The following is a 25,928-nucleotide window of genomic DNA, read 5'->3' as shown; positions in this document are numbered from 1 at the left end:
TTTTTGGCCAGGAATTGATGACCTGGTGTAACAAGTGATCAGCCTGGAGTGTGTGTGTGTGTGTATATATATATATATATATATATATATATATATATATATATAATCAATCTTCAACTATGCCATATAAACTGTCACAGATCTAAGCTAACCTGACTTGGGGTGGTGGGCTGTACGGGATGCTACATATGTAAAATTTATAGGGAGAAATTCTGACCCCATGTACATCCATATAAACAGGAAATAACTCCACTGTCTTCCATGGAGTTACACTGGATTTACACCAACTGTAAGAGAATCTGGACCATATTTATATTAAAAAAAGCAGCAGTAAGTTCCTTATCTTTGCTACTCATAACATGTTAGAGTGAAAGAACTGCAAAGATTTTCAAAATAAAATTTGCTGTCCATCATTGGTATTTTTCTTTACTTTTTGCATTATACAGTACTTAGCTTGATCAGTTTCACATCCAGAGATGACTTCTGAATTTGTTCACACTTGTGTGAACTGGTTATAACTCCACCAAGGTCAATGGAGTATCACTGGTGTAAGTGTGGTGAGAATGAGACTTCTTTTTCCTAGCGAGAATCTTTCCAGTTCTCATATGCTGCCCTAATGCGGCTGTGGTAGGGATTCACGGAAAAAAAGAAACATTGTTTTTAATTTAATTAAGATCCTCTTCCACCTTAGTTAAATATGAAGTTTGGGCCTAATACTAATCAACAGTATCTCTTTTAGCAAATCTGACCACTTCAGGGTTTGGGCCAATGAACTGGAGACTGTCACTACTATTGGTTATTACAAGCTGTCAGGAAGCAAAATCTCTGTGAGTGTGGATAAACAAGCAGTATCTGTACAGATTATTTGTACATTGGGAGTGTGGTTGGCTCTTGAGTGGAGAAAAGCCACATCAGAAGTCTGTTAATGCTATACCTCCAGAAAGATACTGGTCTCATTACAAAAGATGCTGTGGCTGTTTTTTTAAAAGAGGGACGACAGTCTTTGGAAACACATTTTTTTCTTCTTTATTCTCAGTCCCTCAAAGACCCTTCTTCCACTCAATTCACACACCCAATAAGGGCTGAATGCAGTGTTGTGTTCATGGCAAACACACAGAGTACTTGGATAAAAACAAAGTACTCTTGTTGGAAAGTTGCAGTCTAACTCTACTTTATTTCTTAGAATTAAGAACAACACACAAGAACCCCAAACCAGAGAGACACAGAACAGGTTGCTCCCTAAAACAGAGAGGCACAACTCAACCTACCTTACTCTAAGCTTGCCCTCTGCAAACTGACTGCTGAAAGATCCAGATCAGATAAGAACATAAGAGCAGCCATACTGGATCAGACCAATGGTCCATCTAGCTCAGTATCATGTCTTCTGATAGTGGCTAGTGCCAAATGCTTCAGAGGGAGTGAACAGAACAGGGCAATTTATCATATGATCCATTCCCTTGTTGGCCAGGCCCAGCTTCTGGCAGTCACAGATTTAGGGACACCCAGAGCATGGGGTTGCATCCATGACAATCTTAGCTAATAGCCATCGATGGATGAATCCTCCAGGAATTTATCTAATTTTTTTTGGACCCAGTTATACTTTCGGCCTTCACAATATGCCCTGGTAACCAGAAGTACTTCCTTATGTTTGTTTTAAATGTGCTGCCTATTAATTTCATTGGGTGACCCCTGGTTCTTGTGTTAGTGAAGGGGTAAATAACACTTTCTTATTTATTTTCTACACACCATTCATGATTTTATAGACCTCTATCATATCTCCCTTAGTCGTCTTCTTTCCAAACTGAACAGTCCCAATCTTTTTAATCTCGTCTCACATAGAAACTGTTCCTCACCCCTAATTTTTCAATTTCTCTGTACTTTTTCCAATTCCACTATATATTTTTGGAGATGGGGCAACCAGAACTGCATACAGTATTCAAGGTGTGGGTGTACCATGGGTTTATATAGTGGAATTATGCTAAATTCTGTCTTATTTTCTTATCCCTTTCCTAATGTTTCCTAACATTCTGTTATCTTTTTTGACTGCTGTTGCACATTAAGCAGATGTTTTTAGAGAACTATTCACAATGACTCCAAGATCTCTTTCTTGTGTGGTAACAGTCAATTTAGACCCCATCATTTTGTAAGTATAGTTGGGATTATGTTATGTGCATTACTTTGAATTTATCAACACTGAATTTCATCAACCATTTTCTTACTCACTAACCCAGTTTTGTGAGATCCCTTTGTAATTTTCTGCACTCTGCTTTGGACGTAACTATCTTGAGTAATTTTGTATCATTTGAAAACTTTGCCACCTCACTGCTTACCCCTTTTTCCAGATCATTTGTGAATATGTTGAACAGTACTGGTCCTAGTACAGATCCTTGGGGCATACCACTATTTGCCTCTCTACGCTGTGAAAATTGACCATTTTTTTCTACCCTTTGTTTCCTGTCTTTTAGCCTGTTACTGATCCATGAAAGGACCTTCCCTCTTATCCCGTGACTGCCTATTTTGCTTAAGAGCCTTTGGTGAGAGACCTTGTCAAAGGTTTTCTGAAAGTCCAAGTACAATATATCCATTGGATCACCTTTGTCCATGTCTGTTGATCCCCTCAAAGAATTCTAATAGATTGATGAGCATGATTTCCTGTTACAAAAGCTGTGTTGACTCTTTCACAACATATTGTGTTCATCTATGTGTCTGATAATTCTGTTCTTTACTATAGTTTCAACCAGTTTACTTGGTACTGAAGTTAGGCCTACTAGCCTGTAATTGCTTAAATTGACTCTGGATCCTTTTAAAAAAATCAGCATTACATCAGCTATCCTCCAGTCATCTGGTACAGAGGCTGGTATAAGTGATAGGCCACATACCACAGTTAGTAGTTCTGCAAATTCATATTTGAGTTCCTTCAGAACTCTTGGGTGAACACCATCTGGTCCTGGTGATTTGTTACTATTTAATTTATCAGTTTGTTCCAAAACCTCCTCTACTGACACCTTAATCTGGGACAGTTCCTCAGATTTGTCACCCAGACAGACTGGCTTCGGTGTGTGAATCTTCCTGAAATCCTCTGTAGTGAAGACTGATGCAAATAATTCATTTAACGTCTATGCAATGGCTTTGCCTTCCTTGAGTGCTCCTCTAGCTATGCAGAAGAGATGCTCCTCTGCAGAGCCCACTAGTCTTCAAGGAGGACCAGAAAACCCCCGAGAATTGACAGTTATAGCATATAATTATTACACGCTTTCTCATATATCACATTCAGCTCTCCAGATCCTCTTTTTAATAAAGTTTCCTTTCCCTGAGAAGGAGCTTATTATTCCACATTCTCTCAAACTCCTTGATATGGCTACACAAAGCTGTTGGGAATTTACTTTCAAACTGTGTCATTTTGCACCCAAATCTCCCTAGGGAAGACTTCTCTTCATGGTGTTTTTTAATAAGTCTGTAAGCAACAAGGCAAAGATGACACTCAGATCCTTCCTCCATCTCTCACCCTCTTCCCTGAACCACTGTCCATGCTTCTGAGTAGGGGCTAGTCTACACTAGAAGCACTAAAGTGGCACAGCTGCATTAATGCATCTGGTGAATGCATCTCTATGTCGACGAGAGAGAGCTCTCTTGTCAGCATAATAAATCTTCCTAGCTATGTCAGCAGGAGAAGCTCTCCCACTGACCTAGTGCTGTCCACACCGATGCTTAGGTCGGTGTAACTTACACTGCTCAGGGGGGTGGCTTATTCACCCCCCACCCCAGTGATGTAAATTTATACCAACGTAAGTGGCAGTGTAGATCAAGCCCTAATATCTAGCTCTGAAGTTCACCAGGCAGTAGGGTACTGCACAGGGTAGTACGTAAACAGTGACCCCTGCTGGCTGATCAGGAGCTGCATTAGCTGAGTTCATTAGCTGAAATATTATGGGTCAAATCTTGCAAGAGTTCTAAGTGAAGCTGTGTCAGTCTACTATGCTGAGAGTCAGAACAACATGGTAGAGGTCAGATAAGGGGGAAAATGAGGCCTTCATTGAAAGTACAGATTTAACCCGGATCCTGCCATGGTACAGGGATACTGCCACTGTTCTAGATTTAATATTCAGCTGCTCTCTCAGATGAGCTCCTCGCCAGGTGAGCTGGCTATATCATGCAGGTAGTGTCAGTCAGAGGTTCTATGGGGATATAGGAAAAGGGGTATTCTGTAAAATAAAGAATTGACACAAAAAAGTCTCTCACTCAGCTGCTCAGATGCACACAGCCCTGTTATTCCAGGAATTTATCACAAGGTCTTATAGGATTTATATACCCCAAAACTGATTTTCTCTCTATCTCTCTTTATGTCATCAGCTCCCAGAGATTTGGCAAATATTTGTATTTAAGAGCTTGGGCAAAAAATTTGATTGTATGTTTTGAAAGGTAACAGAAGAAAACCTGGTTGACCTTGAGAAAGAAAAACAAACCTTTTAAATTTGTGTAGATTTTTGGGGAAAAAACAACATACTTTGGAAGATAACATGTCAAGTGAATAGTTATGAAGATTTTGGTAGTTCTGTGTGTTGCCATGTAACAAGATCCAGTATCTTTCAAGAGTTTCTGTGTACTGCCTTTGGTGACGGTTAACAAACAGAGCAAAGACCAATTATAATGGGGACACAGGCTTCGAAAGACTCAGTAACACTTGGTTCTGCTGACTACTTTTGCTACTTAACCTTAAAAATCCCTTTCAAGTAAATGTTTCCTTCAACTTCTGTTTTCCTCTATTTTACCATGTTTTTACTTTTCCAGAACTTTTAAGTCCTTATCTTGCAGAGTTTGAGTTATGCGTTTTTGGTTTGTTTGTTGTTTAATTAAGGATTGGGCAAAGGTGCCCGACTGATGGCCCTGGAAATCAAAATCCTATCAACAGAGTAAGTACAACCCTATAAGATTCCCCCAATGTGTCTCAGCCTGGATTCTGGATGGACATCGCTTCTATGAGGGCTTAATTCTCACTGGCTTTTTCAAACGTTGTGAGCTGAGGCTGCCACTCAGCTGCCAGTTATGATGTTGATTTCTATGATGTTGGGACCTACCCAATAAATACTAGACTGAGACCCGCCAACTCATTTCATATAGGATGTTGAATTGCCAATAGCAATGTCTTTCAGTCATTATCTCAATTTGAGCTGAAAACCAAAAGATTAAAGTCTCTTGTACCACTTTTTTGCTTGGAGGTGTCCCACCCCAATACTGGGAGGTACTTGTTAACAAGCAGGAGAAAACAGAAGGAATGAACTCCAGGAAAACATTCTTGAGAAGAAAAATTAAAATAACTAGAAATAAAGGGTGAAATCCTGGCTCCGTTGTAGTCAATGACCAGGATTTCACCCAATGTGGTTATTTGATAGTTAAATGAAGATGCCTTCTGAATTGCGGGGGTATTCTGGGAGAAGCAAGATAATTGTGGGGGTTATTTTATTTGAAATCCCAAGAATAATGTTCACTAGTGGCAATAGAAGAATTTCCCCCAGAACATGATCATGTAGACAGTTCTGCTCTTGGCCCACTGAATCTCAGAGAGAAACTGATGCCCTTAATTAAATTCTGCTTTACTGAGCAGTCACCCTGAATGAAATTCTGCTCCACTGAGCACTACCGTGTTTGAGCACTCCAGGATTACAGACCCAGCCATTTCCACTGAGGAAAAAGTCATTTGAAATGGCTTGTTATTCCATCCAAACCCTGTTAGTCATGGAGAGCAGGCTGCCTGCTACCCGGAGATCCCTGTGCCTGTTAAGACAGAGAAAGAACAAAGCACCCCTTCTCTGCAGAGGACAAAAAGAAACAGTTACTCAAAATTCTCCTCTAAATAGTGCTGCAAAGAGGGGGAAAACAGACTTATGGAGAACAGATAAAATGCTGGAGATGCATGAGGAAACAGGAGAGTGGAAGCCATATTTAAAGAAAACAATAGCAACATTTTGGGTTCAGAGAGCTTGTTCAAACTTCCCAAATAAAAGGCCTCCTGTAGCTAGTGTTCCCGCCTTGTAAGATGGAGATGGTCCCCAGATCCAATCAAAGGCAGAAAGAGTAACTTGTACAGTTTTTCCAATTTGCAGCTGGCTCCAGCTGGGGCTTGCCACATTCCTTCCTTTCTCCATCCCTTTACCAACCCATTTAATGGCTAAGCAAAGTGAGGCTTTGGCAAATTCTTCAACATAGCGGACATGAGTAGAGCTGAGTGGAAAAACATTTTTGCACAATGGAAAAACTATTGAGATATCAAAAAACGTTCCCATCTTGAATCAAGATGAAAAGTCAAAAATCTTGAATATTTTCATGGATTGAAAATAGGGAAAAAATTTGGTTGGCGTCAAGTGAACCATTTTGTTTTGATTTTGACCATTACATATTTTTTTACTCTAATGGAAACACAGGAGCAGCATGGAAGAGCCTTTATCATGCAGGGGTCTGGGTCTGCCCAGCAGGGATGGATGGATGGTAGTAGTGCCAAGGATGCCTCCATCTTGTATAGGGCTGAGAGCACAAATAGGATTGGAAAGTACCCTCTGGAACTTACCTGGATGTGGGAGCTTTCCACCCTCCATATTCATTCCTGCAAACCAAAGGATGCTCAGCCTGTGCTCTGCAACTGTGCATCTTCAGCATTGGCACACTGGTACTGTGGACATAGCTCGTTATCATGGTTAACTGAATCCTGGCCCATTGCCATAAAGTCACCAGCAAGGTCCAAGATTAAAACAGACTCTAGCTCAACTTCCTTTGGTGGTCACATGCAGCCAGTTAATGACCACATTCATTGAATATAGGAGCAGAGCCAGGGTTTGGGGAGCTGAAGGTGCTCCAGTGTTTTTGATTATTTTTGAACTTCCCCTCTCATAATTGATAATTACACAGACTGGAAGTATCTCTTCCTAGCAATGCACTGGAAAAGCAAAAAGATAAATAAACTATTTTTGTGGTTTGTTTTAGTTACTGCTTGCCTGAGAGGGGGGGAAGAAGACAGGGAGCAGAACAGACCAGCTTTCAGGGAATGGCTGACCTTTCAGACCTCCTGAGCCTCCAAAAACCTTGCCAGTGTCAAACCAGCTGTGGAACCAGGAACTCCCTTTGACGTCACAGCTGAAAGGTCCTAATTAGTTAATTTCTCAAACCATGTGGGCCTCATGTGGTCTAGCTTCACCTTTAGCCCTGCACCAACTCACCCAATTTAGTAGTTCAAGGTTCAATCCTATGTCAGGGCAAAGAAGACCCTGAGAAGACGCTTATTGTTTCACTTCATTGTATCTGCATGAATTTTGCCATGATACTATTTCTGGATACCTACTTTGCTTTATGTTTCCAGGGCATCAGCCGTCAGCCATGTGCCCAATTATCCCTGCTCAAAGAGGACAACAATAGCCAGGAACTAGTTTGCACGTAACCCACTTCTCTTTCTCCATCTACAAATCAGCTATGAGAAAAATACACCTCCCCATAAAGACATAAAGTGCCTTTCTTTTTAAATGCTACATTACATGCCACTGCATAAGAAGCAGCTAGCAAATGATAGTGATACCGTCTGCTTCTTTAGTGCCTTTGCTGGTGTGCCAATGATGGAGATGCACACGAAGATTCCTAGAGTAATTCAGACACTATACTTGTTTGAATTCTTCTGTTCCATAAGGTGCTCAGATAGTACAGCAACCGATGCAATATAAAACATCGGTGCCATCATAGAGAATACACTTCACATACCCCTGAGATGCAGCTATTTCTGGGACGGAACATGGCAGCTATATATCTGTGGCCAACAATGCTACACAAAAGTTTAGGACACAAAGAAAAGGAGAAACTGAGACTGTGGGGGGAATTCTAGAGAAGGTATGAGCAAAATGGAAGAGAGAGAGTCTGCCCTGGCTGATGTGAGAGGAGATTTCTCCTAGCAGGCACAAAGAGCTTTAGAGGTGGTGGTGCAAGAGTGCTCTAGGTTCCATCTCAATACTGGCCCTTCAAACTCCATGCTGGGGCAGGGTGGGAAGGTAGGAACTAGTGCCTAGATCCCCAAAAGTATTTAGGCACCTAACTCCCATTGATTTTAAAATCAAAGTTAGATGCCTAAAGTTCTTTGAGGATATGGGCATAGTAGGCGGCAGCAGGTACTGAAGGAGTCTTTCTCCTCTCCTCCGTGAGCCCTGTTGGAAAATCTCATGGCAGGGATAGGAGAAGGGGACTATATGGTGCATCCCTCATAAAGTTCTAAAAGTATGATGAGGGAAATAAAAAAGTTCTGATTGGAGCAGCTGCCATGGCAATAGGGGTGCCCCTATGGCTTGGCAGCGACCGGGACAGCTCAGCCCCAGCCTCAGAAAAGGCCAAAATTAACAAGTACAATTGGCCACAGAATTCTGGGGTGGGCTTGTGAAAGTGTTTTCTGTTATCCCCTCCCATATGTAATTCACTGATTTCTGTTCACATTGATCCCCTCATCATGCACCGGGTCTGCTTGAGGTTTGGGAGTGGTGGGGGAGATCAGGGAGATGATCATCCGAGAGACACGCCAAAAAACTGACTCATTTTACATATAAAGTGTGTGTCTCTCTGTGTGCTGTCCCAGCTCTGCATAGGTAGCTGGCTTGGCACACCTTGATAGTACTACCCAGAAAGAGCATAGACTCATGCTCGTCCAGGTTTATTATTAACCAAACACGGTTCTAGTGTCCTGGCTCAATTGTTACAGGTACATTAACACATGTATGCCCTTTACAATGGAGCAGCTCAGTCAGCGGAAGGACTTTCCACTGCCCACTAGGCCAGACAGAAATGCCCCTCCTATGATTTCTCTTTTATACATTGATATTCAACTTGTTTGTATTCCCTTTCTGATGTGGTTAGTTACCAACCCTACACCTTGTACCTGCTGGTTTGAACAAAACTTCCCCATTCAATATTATTCTGTCCTCCCATCCTTGTCTTACTCGAGATCGGCGTGTTCCCAGGAATGTGTTCGCATGAATATCCAGTACCTAGTACTTAGGTGTGCCTGTGTATTAGCAATGCTAGCAGTACCTTTGCCAAGTTCATGTACCGGACAGTGAACTTGTAAACAAGCATTTGCCCTATGACAGGGCCTGACTTGCTCATAGCATGGCCTGGTTTTGCTAACTGTGATTCAGGCTTCAGGTCGTACACCAGGCCCAGTGCTCCAAGCTCTCTCTCGCTCTCTACTACAATGTGCAAAGGGGCATGCCAGTTACAAATGGTGAGTTGGGGTGGTTCTAAAGAAGTCTAGATCAGTCACTCTTAGGGCTGGTTTGTACTACAAACTTACATTGGTTTAGCTACGTCTCTCAGGGATGTGTCTTCACATCTCCCATCAGCCTAGTTAATTCCTTCCCTAAAACGCAGTAGCTAGGTCAGTGGGAGAAGCTCTCCCATTGACATAGTGCTGTCTACACTGGGGTGGGGTGAGGTTGGTATAACTACGTCCCTCAGGGGTGTGGATTTTTCACACTCCTGAGCAATGTAGTTATACTGATATAGGTCTGTACTGTAGACCTAGCCTAGGAGAGTCAGTTATGTGATAGAAGAGTTCAGGATGCTAGAAGAAAGTGTAAACTGCACCAATTTAGCTTCACTCTAGGTTGAAATAGATTGAATAAAATGCCCTTAATCTCAATTTGAATTAAATCCAGAAAGTGAAATTGTCCTGTCTGGTTTGTCTATCCAAACAAAAGGAAGATGGAAAATAATGTGCCCCCCAACATTTAACCATTTTTTAAATATTCTTTCTATTATTATAACTAAATGTGTCATTAATAAGATTGTTAAGGATATTTACATATATATAGAACTAACTTCTACTTTGACTTTCACCCCATGCAACACAGAATAAGGCCCCAGATTTTAATTTGCTGCTGTAAACTTTGTTAGTGCCGAGTTAAGGTTGGTCAGCAATATTTTGTACCTTTCCAGAATGTTGAATGTACCTATATTTAAACCTCTGAAAACCAGGAAAACCCTGGCTTTAATGTGTCACAGCAATTTGATGGTAGGGCGGTAGCACCAATACAGGCAAGGTTACCCCAATATCTCCTTTTAAACGGGTGAAAAACTTGTAAGAAATTCTATCTCTTGGATTATCATTTTAAAATGGTTATTATAGTTTATGCACAGCTTGATTTCTCTATAGCAGTTTGTGGAAGAAAAGTATCATTTGACATTTAGTATCATGGTTTTCAAAGGGGCCACATGACAAATTTTCCTAGTGTCTGACATTTTGCTTGGACCTTTTTTCTCTCCAAAATGATAGCATGTTGGGGGGGGGGGGAGTATTGATAGGTATAAATCTTTGATTTATGCAGACTGGATACATCATCAGAAAAAAATGTTTATTTTTCCATGATAAACAAATTATTGTTTTGACTGATGGACAGCACCACATTAGTCAATATTGACCTTAAACCAGGCCTTAGAATGGAGCCCTCTATTAGGGTATGTGGCCTAATGCTTGACAGATCCTTTGATCATACTGACATTGATGAGAGTTGCAGCTACTTGCTTTTGTTTGATCACACATGTGCTTGAAATGAGTAAGGTGCATGTAGCATTATTGCATTACCCTATAGCATAGCAACTGCTTATTGGAGTCTTTCATCTTCTCTCTACTGATACCACACATTTTCCCTTGACAATACTTTTAGAATAAAATCTGAGTATGCATATGGACTTTAGAACATTTTGCAATATTGGCTCTGTCAAGGAGTCCACTCACTGCAGTGGCACCTCCTGCTGGCCATCCTGGGGATTAGCTCTCCCAGCTTGCTCTCTTTACCTATTTCATAGAACTAAAAGGGACCCTGAAAGGTCATTGAGTCCAGCCCCCTGCCTTCACTAGCAGGACCAAGTACTGATTTTGCCCCAGATCCCTAAGTAGCCCCCTCAAGGATTGAACTCACAACCCTGGGTTTAGCAGGCCAATGCGCAAACCACTGAGCGATCCCTCCCCCTCATGTGGCGCTAGTGTTGTCTTCTCCCATCTTGTCTCACTCTGCTTCCCTGCTCATTCCCAGGTCTACAGCTTCCTCTCTGTGGCTTGGCCCTCCAGCCAGATCACTAAAGTCCTTTTCCAGGGAATTCACAGAATTTCCAGACTGCTGTCTGTCTGGCACCTCCAACACCGTTGCCATTCCCCAGTGGCTGGTAGGGGAACCCAGGCCTGTCTTCTCCACTGGGTTCCAGCCCAGGGACCCTATAACAGCAGCCACAGTCCCCCTACAATCCAACCATTTCTTGCTGTTTCCCTGGGCTTCTTCCTAGATATCTGGCTTCCCCTCCCCAGGTTTGTCAGCCTCCAATGCCCTATACTCAGGGAATGACTGCAGCCTACTTCCCTACAGCCTTTCCCAGCAGTAGCAATCACCTCTCTGTAGCTGGCTACCTGGCTTTATACAGACTCTGCCTGTTCCTGCACAGGTGAGCCTGTCTTTAATTAGCTGCCCCCAGCCTAAAGCTCTCCTGCTTGCAGCCTAATTAGCTGATTGGGCCCACCTGGCCTAATACAGCTCTTGAAGGGCTAGTATGGGGAATCCATCCCATTACAGGCTCTTAAACCAGAACATTTGCTTTTAGAGTAAAACTTTCAGAAAGAGCCTCTGCAGAATCATAGGGCAGGTCTACACTATGGGGTTAAGTCGACCTAAATTACACAACTCCAGCTACTTGAATAACGTAACTGGAGTCAACGAACCTTAGGTCGACTTATTGCGGTGTCTACACTGCGCTGGGTTGATAGGAGAAACGCTCCCCTTGACTTACCTTATGCTTCTCATTCCGATGGAGTACCGTAGTCGATGGGAGAGCGATCGGTGGTCGATTCAGCAGTCTGTACTAGACCTGCTAAATTGACCCCCGGTGGCTCGATCGCCACAGCGCTGATTCATGGTATGTGGAGACAAGCTCATAGAAATGTAGGGCTGGAAGGGACCTTGAGAAGTCATCAAGTCCAGCCCCCTGCACTGAGGCAGGTCTAAATAAACTAGACCAACCCTGACAGGTGTCTGTCCAACCTGTTCTTAAAAACCTCCACAGGTGGGGATTCCACAACCTCCCTTGGAAGCCTATCCCAGAGCTTAACTACCCTTACCATTAAAAGCTTTTCCTAATTTCTGATCTGTATCTCCCTTGCTGCAGAATACTAATATGGATAACACACATTCCTCAAAAAGCGGCCATACCTAGGCCTTGAACTCACTGCAAATGGGGAAGATTCTAGTTCAGTGGCTAAAGGCCATTACCTTGAGCTAGCCAATTATTCAGAGCTCAGTTTATCTGAAAACACTCTGGTTTGCAACAGAATCACAGTTCCGCTGCATATGCAGAAATTACTTTCTCTGGCTCACCAGCTTGGCTCATGCCACACTGTAGAGCCAACTTTACCCTGATTCACTTTTTAAATATTATTTCCTCAGAGGGGCAGAGGGTACCAGCCACTAGCGAGATAAATCCTGAGCGTGTGATATCAGTTTGGGGATGATCAGAGCCACAGACTGAGCCTTAAGCATGCACAAATAAACCCCAATAGAACCATAAAATGTTGATGTCACATAGTTTTTTCAGGGGTATATATCTCAGAAACCCCTTACTCAAACAATGCCAAATTTGGACCATTAATCCTATCCCGAATCTCCATGAGGCATAGCAATTTTTAAAGCAATCTGTAAGCACATGAATTTTGCAGCACATAAAAGAATAGATGGTTAAACAGTGAGTGAGTCTCAGGGCAGGTCTACACTTAAAATGCTACATCAGCGCAAATGAAGCTATTCTATGCTGACAGGAGAGAGCTCTTCTGTTGGCCTCGTTAATCCACCTCTGTGAGAGGCTGGTGTTATGCTGGTGGGAGAAGCTCTGCCACTGACACAGCGCCATCTACCCCAGTGCTTAGGTCAGTATAACTACATCGCTCAGGGGTGTGGATTATTCACACTTCTGAGCAACAGAGTTATACCAAAGTAATTCTGTAGTGTAGACCAGCACTCGGACTTTAACTAGAAATGTGCTACCACCCCATAGGTTGCTTCATCCATCTCTACCCACCTGGATCCTCACATTAAAGACAAATAAATACATTATCTAATACTATTAGAGGTTGCTTTACTTACTAAGTTTAGGGTTTTATTTTCAGATTTTAAAAATATATTTATATATGTATTGTTTTGAGATTGTTTTAAATTGACCCTTCTTTAATCCTTCCAAGAAGACAGACAAGGCCATCTCTTCTTTACTTTAAATTTAAATTTCTTAATGCCTTGACTAAAGAAAACTACTGTCCCTCCCCAAACTATCAACAATGCCAGGATCAGTGAGACAGAGACTTGGAAATCACAGCATCCAGGAGCTCACAGCCAACGCTGTTGTCTTAATAAGCTCAACAATTTATGAGAAAACAAACAAAACTGTGGGCTGAGTGCATAGCTGAAACCTACAGTTTCAAAATCTAAACTATGCAGCAAAGGGCTGGCTAACTCACTCTCACTTCTCTCCAGCATGCAATTTATAACACCTGAGATTGTCTTGTGTGAGCTCATTCATCTAAACAGTAAAACAAGCCAATGGAACTTTCTGCCTATCTTTGCTGGCACTCATCACTGTATAATGTAGAACCCATTTGATGCTAAAATGGCCTTCATTAGGTAATGCAGTTCACCTGGGGCAATGTCTGGGTAATTCCAGTCCAAAAGGGACCCCTTCTCATCTGACTCTAGATTAGTTTACTAGCAAAATGCTCAGCTGGGACAGTGAGGGATGAAATTCAGACAGAAACTTTTAGGAGCTGTTTAGCTCACTCCGATAACAGCCTTGAAAGGTTGGAATGGGGCTGAAAGGAATAGGGGTGATTCTCCTTTGCCTGAGACCTTGTAGTATTTTACACCAGTGTAAAATATTACTGCATCGGAATGGCAGCATTTCATTTCATAGCCAGTGTGCTATGTGCACCGGTGTAAATGACTACCTTAAGTACATGGAAATGGCTAATCAAGCCCAGTACATTTTGAAAACTGCAAGAAAACTTACTGGAGGAAATCCAATATTGTAAGATTATGTCATAAGCTCTTCACAGCAGGGAACATGCTTTGCTCTATTTTTCACAGAGTTTGTTTAATTTATGGTGCTATAATGTTATTTATTAATAATAATAATTAATAAAAATTGCTCATCTGCAACAAACCATAAGAGAAACATCATTCCACTGTATTTTTGAGCCATTTGAATATTAGCCCATGTGCTAAGTAATCCCACTATAGATATATACTCTAGTGACTCCCACCAGTCACTCCAAGCACCAGCTCTGCTAATTTTATATTATTACTTCCTTCTATCAGTCAAGGAGGAGAAGTGGCATTTCCTTCGAGTAACCCCTTTTAAACAGGCCTGGTAAAATCACATGGCATCTCCAGACTCTATACACTTCTGCAGACTTTTGCAGCAAAAGTCTATTGTATTTTCCTGTGTCACACATATAATGCTTCTATGGAGTCATGATATGCCTGGTACTGTAATTGACATGTCTTCATTGCCCTCTTCACTGCCCTCTTTTGATATGATGCAATGACAATTCCTACTGTAAAGTAACAAACTTAGGACCTGGTCACACTGAAGTCAACGGGAGGTTTGCTATTGTTTTCAATGGAATTTGGATTTGTCCTTTAGTGCTTTAATATCCATTTTGAAAGAAACATTAAAAAACAAAACCTGCCACAGGCCTCGCTGAAACCATATCACTAATATTCAAGGCTTCAAACCTGGCTACTCTGACCTAGTGAAAGGTCACAGATTCAGATCCCACACCAAAGGCCTGATTTTCCCTTGCCTTGAACCTTCAGTCCTCATTGACACCCATGCAAAGTAGGTGTAAAATGCTACTATTCTGATTTGTCAATGTTTTACACTCACATTGCACTTCCTTTGCACAGGTACAAATGGCGACAGAGCAAGGGCAGAGAGAATCGGGCCCCATGATTTCCTAAAAAATGCTGATGCTGTAGTGTAGTCCTGGAGGGGATGCAGCACTCAATGTGGAGAGATCTCCTGAAAATCAGTCCATTTATTCTGGTGTCCAAATGGGAACTGAACTCTTTTGAAAATCTGCCCCTGGTTTTGAGTGCAGGCTGCTTTTGAAAATTTGGTTGAGTATTGTGGCACAGCACTTAGAACTGGATTGTGGTTTAGAGAGGGCCATTAATATTCAAGATGTTTCAAGGGCTTTTTGAACAAAGGGAGTCTCTCAGTCAGGCCCTTGCCAAATCCTACAAACCTCATTGCTTCTTCTACATTGTATTCTAGAAATGATTTTTCAGCAGCAGCTGAGTTGCCAACCAGGTGGTCTCATTTCCCTCAGCTTTTACTCACCCCTTGTTACAGTTAATGCGCACGGGTGGACACTCTCTCACACACACACACACGTTCTCTCACTTGTATTGCTAGAGAATCTTTGCCTCAGAAAATGCTGAATTGTGAAACTGAGGTTACAATAAAAAAATCATTTATGCTCAAAGGAATAAATAAATACATTGTTTCTCACTTTCCTGCTGCACTACTCTTTTCCCATCTTGTCTCTCATTAAGGGGCTGTCATCATCTGGGCCTGCCTTTTACCCTCTATTACATGCTGAGATCTCTGAACTATTGTAAGATCTCTGAACTATTGCTTTCAAAAGCTTGCAAAGACCTCCAGAAGAATGATAACAACAAACTCTGCCTTCAAAATACTTTACAAATATTAACTAATCCTCCTTGGTAGGTGGGTTAATATCATTATCAATTTTACATTTTGGGAGACTGAGTTGTTGGGGACTCCAGATTCTCAAACCTATTTAGGTACTTAACTCCCATTCACATCAGTGGGAGTCAATAGGAATTAGGCACCGAGATGCCTTTGTGGATTGGCAAAGAAGTGACCTGCCCCAAGAATCAGTCCATGTTAGAGCTGGGATCAGAAAGTTTCCTGGGTGTTGGGCCTGTGCTCAGATCACTAGACCATGAACCTAATTCTTGGTTTGGTTCTTCCCTGATCTATTACTCTTTAACCCTCAATTTTCCTTTAACCCCTACCATGAAATGCCAGTAGCCCAGGCAGCCTATTTCAGGGGGTCTTGGGGTGTCTCCCTCCATTGAACGCTCTGAGAAGAACATTTTCTTTGGGGTCTCCACATAAAGCTTATTCTTCTTTGATTTTTGCCTGTCATGCAACCTCAGCCTGCTGAAGACAATAGTGGCTTTGTTACTCATTAAAGGGCTTTAATTGACTGAAAGAAATATTCAAGCTCTTCCTCAAGAAGCTTATAATTTAATAGGTGAAATGTCAGAGAAAATCAATGCAAGCCTGTTTCCTCTCTGCTTCATTATGCACTCCATTAAATAGCTTTTATGTTCTGTTTATAGGTTGGTTATGAGTTTTTTTTCCCTTTTCTTTTAATTTTTTGTTTCTTAGTTTTATAAAAGAAACATTTTTAAATTTATAATGTAAGGAGAGCTGGACTGAGAACCAGCATTCTGGGAAATTCATTTGGTGTCCGCTGGCAAAGGAGGGGATCCATGAGACCACAAACAACAAAATGTCCATAGCAATAGACTCAATGGTGGCACACTGCCGAGGGGAGGAGGGCAGAAGAATCAAATACATTCCTGGCAATTTACTGATTGCAATTCTTCTGAGGTATAAAATGTCCTTAAATTGCTGTGTACCCCCTACAGAGACCTGATCGCTCAACCTGGAAGGAGAAAACCACAAGCGACTTGTTACATTTTCTCCCTCCCCCCCTGCAGAGAGCAAGAGAGAATGCCCTTTCCAGTTTGTAAACAATCTGGTTGACTGGAGGGATGCTGTCACCCCGATGTGGCAAGTTTTATAGATGTATGAATAAGAAAGAGCACGCAAAGGAAAGTATTACACTTTAGGGACTGATTAAACATAATGACAACTTGCTCTGTCCTCCCACTCCCCTGTGTAACATGTCCAGAATTGTTACAGAACTATTGGGAATCTCAGCCTTTGATGGGACCCAGGCGCAAACCATGGCGGTGCAACCACAGTTTGGAGACGAGCTGGAATATCACAAGCGATATACCATTTGTTTCCTAGAACAATGGAGGGAATACTCTACAGCTAAGACCATGGGACTGACCGTCAAGATTCCTGGGACTGAGAGTCGGGATTCCAGAGTTCTTTTCCTTGCTCTGGCATAGAGTTGCTTGGGCAGGTTATTTCTCTTCTCTATGTTCTCTGCTTCAGTGTAAAGGACACCAATATCTTGGGGACAAAACTGTGTGGGCTTGTTTGACTGGCTTCAATAATATTGTATGGTGGAGAGCAGGGGTTTTTCACCATAACTAAAGCAATCTGACAAATTCTTCCAACTGAAAAGCAAGGAAGAAGGTTCTCAGATAGACGAGAAGAGTAGTAGACAGTACTCTAAGAAGAGTGTCTATTCGTAATTGTAACGTGGGAGAAATAAGTGAGAAGAACTGATGCAGGGTGGACTCAATGTGGGGATTCCAGGGGTGGGGGAAGGGGTCATTGTACGGGGAGCTGTTCCTCCTGTCTGCCCAATCCCCGTGCATACGGACCCCCCTACACCCAACGCCCCCGCTGAGCCTGACCCCCCCCACAAACCCAGAACCCCACTGCACTGAGCCTCACCCCCCTGCACCCCAGAATCCCGCCCACCAAGCTCCCCCCATCATGCCGAGCTTCCTGCAGCCAAAGGAAGTTTCTGGGGGTTGATCTGACCCAACCCTGGCTACTCTGTGAAGGCATGGGGTGGGGAGAACTCTGTCTCCATCATCCTTATCCTGTCCTTCCCCGCCCAGCCGGGACTAATGTCCCTGGGTGGCCGGGTAACCCCAGACCCCCAGTGATTTACCTCTCTCCTGGCTGCCCAAACAGACATGTCTGAGCTGCTGGGGAGGGGTGAGTGAGCACTGGTGCAGCTTCTCTTTGCTTCCCCACAGAAGCCATTTTCTGTGGAAAATAGAGAATCGGTGGGGGGCAGGGGCCTTTTTCTGCTGAGTCACAGTGATGCAGAATTCCTCCAGGAGTAGATAGTGTTATCTGACCTCCTACATAACACAGGCTATAGCTTTTCAGCCAGTTGTTCCTGCCTTGGAAGGCATTATTCTTCCAGGGCTGGATTTGAGGATCAGGGCCCAGTAGGAAAATATACTGGGAAAGCAGCTCAGTCTTGAAAGTTAGGTTTTTTGCTCACACTGCTCCTCTTACAAGGTTGTTCCAGAACTTCACTTCTCTGATGGTTAGAAACCTTAGTATAACTTAAACCTAAACTTGTTGATGGACAGTTTATATCTATTTGTTCTTGTGTCAACATTGGCACTTACCTTAAAAAGCCGCTCTCCTTACTTGTTATTTTTCCTTCTGATGCCGGGGTAGTCAATTATTTTTTGTCAAGGTCCAAATTTTTTGTTCACGGTATGGTCAAGTTCCAGACTCCAGAGAAAATAAATAAATAAATAATAAGTAAATAAATACATTTCAGGCTCCATTCAAAAGCATCTTGAGGTCTGGGTTTAGCCTGCAGTCCACCTATTGACTACCCCTGTAGATGTATTTAGAGACAGCAATCATATCTCCCCTCAGCCTTCTTTTGGTTAGCATAATCAAGCCAAGCTCCTGGAGTCTTCTAACGCAAGGTAGGTTTTACATTCCTCTGATCATCCTAGTAGCCCTTCTCTGCACCTGTTACAGTTTGAATTCATCTTTCTTAAACCTGGGAGACTAGAATTGCACACAGTATTCCAGATGAGGTCTCACCAGTACCTTGTATAATGGTATTAACACTTCCCTGACTCTACTGGAAATACCTCGCCTGGTGCATCCTTGGACTGCATTGGCTTTTTTCACAGCCACATCATATTGGCAGCTGACAGTCATCCTGTGATCAGTCAATACACCCAGCTCTATCTCCTCCTTTGTAGCTTCCAACTGATAAGTCCCAGTTTATAGCAAAAATTATTGTTGTTAAACCAAAAGTACATGACTTATCCTCTCTCCAGCCTGACAGTTCACCTTTCAATATGATCCACTGTAGTCTCCCCTTTAACCAGTTCCTTATCCATCTTTCAATTCTCCTATTAATCCTCAGTGTCCTCAGTTTAACTAATAATTTCACACGTGGAACTGTATCAAATGCCTTTCTGAAATTCAGCTAGATTAGTTCTACTGCATTTCCTTGGTCTAAAAAAAAAAGTTATCTTCTCAAAGAAAGAGTCTGGCATGATCTACCTTTTGTAAGGTAGATCAAAATTTGTTGTAAGACCTTGCATAAAATTGGGGTCAAACTAACGGGCCTATAATTTCCCGGATTACTTTTTTCCCCTTTCTTAAAAATAGCTATTATATTAGCAATTCTCCAATCATAGGATATGACCCATCAGTTTACAGGTTCATTAAAAATCCTTGCTATTGGGCTTGCAATTTCATATACCAGTTCCTTTAATATTCTTTGATGGAGATGATCTGGGCCCTGCAATTTGGTCTCAATAAATTTTTTGAGTTTGACTTCCACCTCGGATGTGTTAATTTCTACCTTCATAAGGTCACTGCCATTAACCACCCTACCACTACCCTTAAACTCCTCATTACCCTTATTAAAAGCTGAAGCAAAGTATTTGTTCAGATGTTGGGCCATGCCTAGATTATCTTTAATCTTCACCCCATTCTCACTGTTTATCAGTCCCATTTCTTCCCTTGCTTTAAAAAAAAATGTATATGGCTCTAGAACCTCTTACTATTGGTTTTAATTTCCCTTGCAAGGTCCAAGTCTGCTTGGCTATTGGCAGGTCTCACTTATTCCCTATACTTTCTGGTAGCTTTTCTTGTTGATCCTTCCCATCTTCCATTCCTTGTAGGCTTTCTGCTTTCTTTTAATAATTTGTTTGAGATGCTTGCTCATCCAGTTTGGTCTGCAACCCTTCTTGATGAATGTTTCCCCCTTGCTTGGGATCCAGGCTTCAGACAGCTTCTGCAACTTTGACTTAAAGGAATTCCTAGTCTCCTCCACATTCAGATCCTTGAGTTCTTCAGTACAGTCCACTTCCCTAATTAAGTCCATAAATTTTTCTAAGTCTGCTATTTTGAAATCAAGGACCTTAGTTGCAGACCTATTTTTGTTTATCCTTCCATTTAGTTTAAACTGAATTAGCTCACGGGATGGACCAAGGTTGTCTTCTATGAGGTCATTGCTACTTATCAATACTAAATCTAAAATGGCTTCACCTCTTGTTGGTTCGGTGACTATTTAGGAGAGAAATGTCAGCAATCATGTCCTGGAATGTCTGGGATCTGCTTTTATTAATAGCACTTGTCCTCCAATCTATATCTGGGAAATTAAAATCTCCTACAATCACACAATTCCCAGTAGAATTTATTTCATTAAAAATATTAAATAGGTCTCTATCCATATGGGATCCTGGGGGTGTGTAGCAGACCCTAAGCACTATCCAGGTGGAGCTTCTTTTACCTTTCTTCCCCAAAGTGATTTTGACCCAAACAGATTCTGTTTTATCCATTCCATTACTTCTAATTTCTTTACAGTCTACCTCATTAATATACAGTGCTACTCCACCACCTTTATTTCTGTCTTTCCTAAACAACCCATACACTTCAATACCTATGCGCCAGTCATTACTACTATTCCATCATGTTTCTACAATCCCTATAATATCTGGCTTCACTTCCTGCACCAGTAGTTCTAGTTCCTCCATTTTGTTACCCAGGCTCCTTGCACTGATGTGCAGATATCTTCTATGTTTCTGTTTGGCTTGGCCCAGATTCCTTGCCTGATTAGGTATGATCATTCTACTGCCAGTATTGCCTACCTGACTGTTAGTGACATTGGTACTGGCATTATCTTTCCTCTTGATGTCCATTCTCCTACCCTCTGTTGTTTCTTTCTCCATTGCTGTATCTTCTTTTACTTGATTTTGTTCCTGGTCAGTGCAGAGACATAGCCGTAGGGTGACCAGGTGTCTGGTTTTCGACTGGAACACCCGGTCAAAAAGGGACCCTGGCAGCTCTTGTCAGCACCACCGACTGGGCCGTTAAAAGTCCGGTTGGCGGTGCTGCAGTGCTAAGGCTGGCTAGTCCCTACCTGTCCTGGCTGGCACTGTGCTGTGCCCCGGAAGCGGCCAGCAGGCCCGGCTCCTGGGTGGAGGGGCACGGGGTTCTGCGCACTGCCCCCATCCCCAGCATCGATTCTGCACTCCCATTGGCTGGTTCCTCGCCAGTGGGAGCAGGGGGTGGTGGTTCCTGCGGGCAAGAGCAGGTGGCGTGTGGAGTCTCCTGGCCCTCCGGCCTACTAGTGTCGGACCTGCTGGCTGTTTCCAGGGCGCACGCAGCGTGGTGCCAGGATAGGCAGGGAGGTTGCCTTAGCCCCGCTGTGCCGCTGACCAGGAGCCACCTGAGGTAAGCTCATGCCCCAAACCTGAGCCTCAACCTTCTGCCTCAGCCCTGAGCCCCGCAAGCCCGGAGACCCCTCCTGCACTACAAATTTCTCATCCCCAGCCCCAACCACATCCCACACCCCCAGCCCAGTGCCCTCACCCCCCTACACTCCAACCCCTGCCCCAGCCCAGAGATCCCTCCTGCACCGTGAACCCCTCATCCCTAGCTCCACCCCAGAGCCCTCAATCTGTCCTGCACCCCAACCCGTGCCTCAACCTGCAGCCCCCTCCCACACTCCAAATCCCTTGGCCACACCCCCCATCCTGGAGCCCCCTCCTGCACCCCAAACCTCTCATCCCTGCCCCACCACAGATTCAGCATCCCCACCACAGAGCCCTCACCCCCTTATATACCCCAACCCCCTGCCTCAACCCGCAGCCCCCTCTCGCACCCTGAACCCCTCATTTCTGACTCCACCCCAGAGCCCTCCTCCCCAGTTAGAGCCCTCACCCCCTCCCACATCCCAACTTCCTGACCCAGCCTAGTGAAAGTGAGTGAGGGTGGGTGAGAGCAAGCCACCAAGGGAGGAGGAATGTAGTGAGTGGGGGAGGGGCCTCAGGGAAGGGACGGGGCTAGGGTGTTCGGTTTTGTGCCAATACAAAGTTGGCAACCCTACAGTCCTAGCAACCCTGCTAGGACTGGACACTTGAGTGGGCCCCGACTTTGGGTGGGCAGGCAATGATGGGGGAGTGGAGGCAGGAGGGATCAGGGTTGCCTCCCCTCACCCCTCCAGCCAGACTAGCGGGGGGCGATGGACACTCTGGCCAGTCCCCCCAACCCAGGCTCTGACCCGGAGGATGGGGTCAGAGTGCGGGGGCTTGCCCCACTCCACCCATCTGGTGCCCCAGCTGGGGAGTGGGGTCCAGGGCATGGGGGATTGCCCCATTCTGCCCACCCAGAGCTCCAGCTGGGGAGTGGGGTCGGGGTGTGGGGGCTTGCCTGCTCCCTGGCTGGAATGCCCTCGACCCTACTGGAGCATGGGGCTGGTGAGTGGAGCTGGGCAAGTGCTAGGGCTGGAGCAGAGCCAGGCTGGCTGCTAAGTGGGTGGGCTGCGGCCCACTTAGGCCCACCCATGACCAGGCCCCTGAGTCAGTGTTTGAAACAGGCATGGAGTTTACATGAGCATCTCCCAACCATCTCCCCCTGAATTCCTAATTTTAATCAGTTGTGCCAACCTCCATCCCAGAAGTCTATTTCCCTTCCTATTCAGGTGGAGTCCATCCCACAAGAATAGTCCCATGTCCATGAATGCCTCCCAGTGGTTGAACATCCCAAAGCCCTAGCATCACTGCCAGATCCAACTGTTGATCATCATAATCTTGTCTCACCTCCTCTAGCAACAGGTAGAATCCCACTGAAGTATCTTTCTCAGCTTGGCATAGTCTCCCTTGGTACATTCCAGTGAGAATCTAATTGTATCATTTGTTCCCACATGAAGGGCAATCAGTGAATTCTTTTCAGCTCCCATTAGGATCCTCTTCAGCCTCAGGTCCACATCCTGTATCTTAGCTCCTGGCAGAGAGCACATCCTTCTTCTTCTCCAGTTCATCTCTTGTGACAGGCCTGTCCATTCTTCTTAGTAGGGAATCCCCAGTCATGTAGAGAGGCCCCTTCCTGGTGTTTGTGTGATTCTCTAGCATTCCTCCTTTTGTTCTTTCCGGCTGCATGTCCTCTTGTCTTTTGTTCTCACTTGCTATTTTCTGCATGTCATCCTCTATCCTCCTGCGGCTCCAAACTCTGGCTATCTCCACTGACTCTTTCCCTCTTCTTGTAGGACTTAGCTGTTCTTCTTTTTTTCCTTGCACTCCCACCTTCGGTTACTGCCTGCTGTACCCCTTCATTTTCCAACTCATCAAAACCATTTTTCCTTCACTAGCTGGTCTTTTTCTCTGCCTGGATCTCTTAGTCACATGCTTCCACTTGCCACTTTACTCGTCCAGCAGTCTCCTCTCACAGTTCTCCAGTCCAGCTTGCATCTGCAAGTCTTCAGTTTTCCCTTCAGTCTCCTCTCGCCTTCCCTCCATCATCTGCTCACATCCCCTTTGAACCTCAACCATAGTTTCTACCTGTGTATCCAAACCTCAGACCTTCTCTTCCATCAGCTTTATCAGGCAGCACTTCATACAAATGAAGCACTTTTCAGGTACCTGCTCCAGGATAACGTACATGCCGCAGCTTACACATCCAGTCATCCTCATTGTCTCTTCGATTCCATGGGTCCTTACCACTGCTGCCTCTGTATTTATCATAGCCTTCCCATCTAAACTCTGGTCAAGGGGAAAAGTAAAGACAAAAACAAAAAAACAGAACACCAGACACTCCCTCTCCCAAAGTCCCTTTACAGACTTCCACTCAGGCTATGTCTACACTGCACTTTCCTCGCTGCACCCCTGACCAATAAAAGTTTTATCGATTAAAAGCACCGGTGTGGACAGCTCTTTGTCAGTGAGTGAGCATCTCTCATCAACCTAGCTACTGCCACTTGTTAAGGGTGGTTTTATTTTGTTGGTGGGAGAGCTCCCTCCTGCTAGCAAAGAGTGACTACAGTGTGTGCCTTACAGTGGCACTGCTGTAGTGGCAAAGCTGTGCTGCTGTAAGACGCGTAGTGTAGACATAGCCCTGGTCTACACTATGAGTTTAGGTTGAATTTAGTAGCGTTAGATCGATTTAACCTGCACCTGTCCACACGACCAAGCCTGTTTTGTCTACTTAACGGGGTCTTAAAATCGATTTCTGTACTTCTCCCCAGCAAGGGGATTAGTGCTGAAATCGACATCGCTGGGTAGAATTTGGGGTAGTGTGGACACAATTCGACGGTATTGGCCTCCGGGAGCTATCCCAGAGTGCTCCATTGTGACTGCTCTGGACAGCGCTCTCAACTCAGATGCACTGGCCAGGTAGACAGAAAAAGCCCCACAAACTTTTGAATTTCATTTCCTGTTTGGCCAGCATGGCAAGCTGATCAGCACAGGTGACCATGCAGAGATCATCAGTAGAGGTGACCATGCAGTCCCAGAATCACAAAAGAGCCCCAATATGGACCGAACTGGAGGTACAGGATCTGATTGCTGTATGGGGAGACGAATCCGTGCTATCAGAACTCCGTTCCAAAAGACGAAATGCCAAAATATTTGAGAAAATCTCCAAGGGCATTAAGGGCAAAGGCTTAACAGGGACCTGCAGCAGTGCTGCGTGAAACTTAAGGAGCTGAGGCAAGCCTACCAAAAAAACAGAAAGGCAAACGGCCGATCCAGGTCAGACCCCCAGACATGCCGCTTCCACCATGAGCTGCATGCAATTCTAGGGGGTGCCTGCAAGGGAGTCTCACGCAACAGGGATGAGGATTTTGGGGATGAGGAAGATGATGCTGGGGAGGAGGTTGAAGATAGCACACAGCAGGCAAGCAGAGAAACCATTCTCCCCAGCAGCCAGGAACTGTTTATCACCCTGGAGACATTACCCTCCCAATCCTCCTAACCTGGGCTCCCGGACCTTGAAGGCAGAGAAGGCACCTCTGGTGAGTGTACCTTTGTAAATATAATACATGGTTTAAAAACAAGCGTGTTTAATGATTAATGATTAATTTGGTCTCAAGACCTGAGATGTATTCGCGGCCAATAAAGCTACTGGAATGCAGTCAAGCAACATCCGTTCTTTATCTCTCTGTGTTATCCTCAGGAGAGTGACATCATTCATGGTCATCTGGTTGAAATAGGGGAATTTTATTAAGGGGACATTCAGAGGTGGCCGTTTCTGCTGGGCTGTGTGCCTGTGGCTGAAAAGAAATCATCCCTGCTGTTAGCCACATGGTGCGGGGAGGGGTGAAGTGATCATCCCAGAGAATTGGGTGTGAGGGGGAGTTTAACAGGGACCTGCAGCAGTTGGGTTTGTGCTGCACATTAACCCGAAAACTGCAGCCCCTCCTTTTAAATGGCCAACCCATTTTAAATGGTCAACCCAACTCTCCCTTTTTTTCCTCCCACAGCTGCAAATGTTTCAACGCTCCCCCCTATCATCTCCATCCCAGAGGCTAGTGCAGACAAGAAGGTGAAAAAAACACACTCGCGATGAAATGTTCTCTAAGCTCATGCAGTCCTCCCCAACTGAAAGAGCCCAGCAGAATGCATGGAGGCAGACAATGTCAGAGTACAGGAAAGCACAAAATGAACGCGAGGACAGGAGGGATGCGTGAAAGGATAGATGGCTGAGCAAGAGGAGCAGTGGTGGCAGCGTGATAAAAGGAGGCAGGATGCAATGCTGATGCTACTGGAGGATCAAACTGATATGCTCCGGTGTATGGTTTAGGTGCAGGAAAGGCAGCAGGAGAACAGACCACCACTGCAGCCCCTCTGTAACCAACCACCCTCCTCCCTAAGTTCGAAAGCCTCCTCACCCAGATGTCCAAGAACGTGTGTGGGGGGGGCTCC

The 25,928-nt window shown here is 44.2% G+C and overlaps 1 long non-coding RNA gene across 1 annotated transcript in view; it reads right to left on the bottom strand.

Annotated features, from left to right (window-relative positions):
- Positions 1-547: 547 nt before the first annotated feature.
- LOC120405026 overlaps positions 548-25,928 on the bottom strand; it is a 30,331-nt gene continuing 4,950 nt past the window's right edge. Inside the window, exons 2-3 of the long non-coding RNA XR_005598323.1 lie at positions 18,378-18,486; positions 548-622 (exon numbers count right to left, since the gene is read on the bottom strand). This is a non-coding gene — a long non-coding RNA (uncharacterized LOC120405026). The remainder of the gene's footprint in view (positions 623-18,377; positions 18,487-25,928) is intronic.

The sequence above is a fragment of the Mauremys reevesii genome, linkage group 4 (genome assembly GCF_016161935.1).
Source record: "Mauremys reevesii isolate NIE-2019 linkage group 4, ASM1616193v1, whole genome shotgun sequence".
NCBI lineage: Eukaryota > Metazoa > Chordata > Testudines > Geoemydidae > Mauremys > Mauremys reevesii.
This window is presented reverse-complemented; position numbering and strand designations above follow the sequence as displayed.